Source organism: Ciona intestinalis, unplaced genomic scaffold, assembly GCF_000224145.3.
Source record: "Ciona intestinalis unplaced genomic scaffold, KH HT000345.1, whole genome shotgun sequence".
NCBI lineage: Eukaryota > Metazoa > Chordata > Ascidiacea > Phlebobranchia > Cionidae > Ciona > Ciona intestinalis.
Genome location: NW_004190666.1, coordinates 9,008 through 11,885, shown reverse-complemented (window position 1 = coordinate 11,885; position 2,878 = coordinate 9,008). Strand labels below are relative to the sequence as shown.

General features: G+C 34.7%; 1 long non-coding RNA gene across 1 annotated transcript; it reads left to right on the top strand.

Annotated features, from left to right (window-relative positions):
• The first annotated feature begins 645 nt into the window (after positions 1 to 645).
• On the top strand, positions 646 to 2,861 carry LOC113475397. The gene is made up of 2 exons (XR_003397149.1): positions 646 to 1,882; positions 2,011 to 2,861. It is a non-coding gene; the product is annotated as an uncharacterized LOC113475397 (long non-coding RNA).
• Positions 2,862 to 2,878: the final 17 nt, after the last annotated feature.

Sequence of the window (2,878 nt, the reverse complement as noted above, 5' to 3'; positions counted from 1 at the left end):
GATTGTAGGATTTTTATAGTTACCTAAAATTTTATTCGAAATTTTGTGCTGTTTTTTATTCCCCAGGCTTTGGGGTAAAAAAGAAACATTTGCTGGGCATTAAAAAACAATATTTTCAAAAGCAACTTAACTTAATCTAGAGAAAAAAAAATTAATATTGGAACTACAGGGTAATAATACAAATATTAGTCATACAACTGAGGTATTATCCAGTCTATATTTTCTTAGAAACCTCAACTTTCCCTGTTTTATCTCCTACGTACTTTTAACAGCCTTGTTCTAAAGCTTATATTTTCTTTTATAATTTATCATTATTACAGTACTTCCAGTCTTAACTTAAAACATATATTATTTCATCAGTAAATGTAGGCAAAGCTGCAAAACATCTGTTTTTTGTACTTGATTACCTTTAAAATCAATTAAATCATTAATTAAATTAAAATAATTTACACGCATAACTTTAAAATTAATTTAATCATAAAGTTAATATTGGTTGGGGTAGAAAAAACAAAAATAGAAAAAAAACACATTTTTTTACCCCTTTAAAAATTAAATATACCAGCAGCAAGGTATTTACATATGTAGTAAATACCTGCATTCATAATAAATTTATTAAAGGCCTTTTCACAAAAAAAGTTTAGCAAACCCCATAAAAAGTTTTTTTGTCAATTTTTTGTTTGATTTAGTAATTTTTGTTTTACCGAAAAAATAATTACCACCTACAATGACAGTTAGGATATAAATAGGCCAAATAAATGTCCTTTTTAACCACAAAAGCTCTTTGCGATAAAATGATTTTTAGCGGGCTAGGGGGTTTTCCTTTCCTTCCCCAGGTACCCCATTGTTTTTTATCACCCCACTTTACTATTTTTTACTTTAATTTATTGAATGATTTAATTGATTTTAAGGTAACCATGTATCAAAAACAGATATTTTACAGCTTTGCCTACGTTTTCTGATAATGTAATTTGTTTTAGGTTAAGACTGTTTAGTTACAGGCATAGGCGTCAAATTCCGGGTTGCCGGGTTGGCGAAATACGTATGGCCACCCCGGTTTTGGGTTGGGCAATGTTTGTATTTTTTCCAAGTATAGCGTAAAAAAACACTCGTACTATCAGTAAACGTAAATCAGGGCACGCGTTCGCAGAGAGCCTGCTCTTGCCTGTTTCTTTTATAAAAATGATAGATTGCTTTATGAGCACGTGTTTGCATGAGCACTCTTACGCTCTCACTGGTTTCTTTTTTAAAAACGAGAGAACGCTAATGAGCACGTGTTCGCATGGAGCACGCTCTAGCCTGTTTTTTTTTACATAGTAAAGTAAAGAATGACATGCCAAATATATGCGACACAACAGCAATTCAATAATACATGGATATTTTTCAATAGTTACAATTTACAGGTTTATTGTTTTCGTCATAATAGCTATTAAGAAGTATTTGCATTTTTACGTGGATTCGCTAGAAATCTGGTTAAATTTGTCCAATTATTGTTAAAACGAGAGTAAGCGAATGCCTTTTATACGATCTTATAGCATGCATTGGTTATGGTTTAACTAGAGTATTGCACGTTACGCAGCACGTTAATCCAGTCCTGGACACTCACTTAAAAGTAGGTCGGCAACCACTTGTCGGCGATATTGCCGACGATGAAGAAACGCGGCCGAACGCTAGCACTCGCATCATAAAATACTACATATGGCCTTTTGCCGCGTGTCGCTTCTACCGTCTGCGTGTTATTAAATCTGTTAGCGGGGCGATTCTTGAATTAATAAAGGTTTCTTACTACCGCACTGACCAAATCAAGAATGAAGTCGAACAACTTCAGAAAGTGATGGTAGATCGTAAATATTAGTTCGTAGGTTGAGAAACACGAGCTTACTAGGTAAGGACAAGACATACGCACGTATATATCTCTTTAGAGCTCTGTTATTGGTGCATAATTATAAAATTATCGTTTTGTAGCACAACTTACGAATCGTTTTGTAGCACTACTTACGAATCGTTTTGTAGCACAACTTACGAATCTGCAACACATGTGGTTTATTTACAAGACGTGAAGTGAACAACTACGTTTGGTAAAACAGCAAAAAAGGTTAAAAACCGAGAAATTCTTCATCTGAAGAGGACGACCACACTTCTTCATTTTCAGAAGCGTCTGTTGTTTCCTGTTCTAGGAGCAACGACGGAGTGCTGCTCGTACATGCTTTTGCCAATTTTGCAGGGTGGTTAATACCTTGTAGCCTTCTTATTCCTTTTCTTTCCGAGCCATCTAAATGCTGCCCAATGAAGTTATCTACCGCATGCTCATACCGTTCAGGTGAATAGTCGCATCGCAATCGTAAAATGTTTTCGATGGTATTGTGTTTTAAAGACTGTCTCTCTTTTGCGAAACACGCGCCATAGAAAGGAAAAAATACGCTCGCATTCAATGAACTCTCTGTCATATTTACGTCTAGTCCACGTTTATCTCTGACGCGATAAAACACTTCATTTATTGGTTGTGCACACGAATTTATATTCTATTTTACGCGGTAAATTAAAACTAACACTACATTATTAAAAACACGTATCTAAATTAATATAAACAGATGAAACATTGTTGCAGATTTACGCATGTTAATGTAACGATTATTTACGTCAGAATACCTTTGATAAACCATTACGATTGTCCCATCACAAACGAGATTGTTGGTAAACAATCGTGTTTTATTTGCTCCCATACGATCTGTAGTTTTTGTATGATTTCTGTTTCTGATGATTAGTTTAAATCAGTGCTTCCCAAACTATGGTATGCGAAGGCCTCCCAGGTGGTACGCGAGCACCTTATTAAGTTCACACCAAACGATCGCAAATGATCTTTTAGTGATTGTCGTAAACA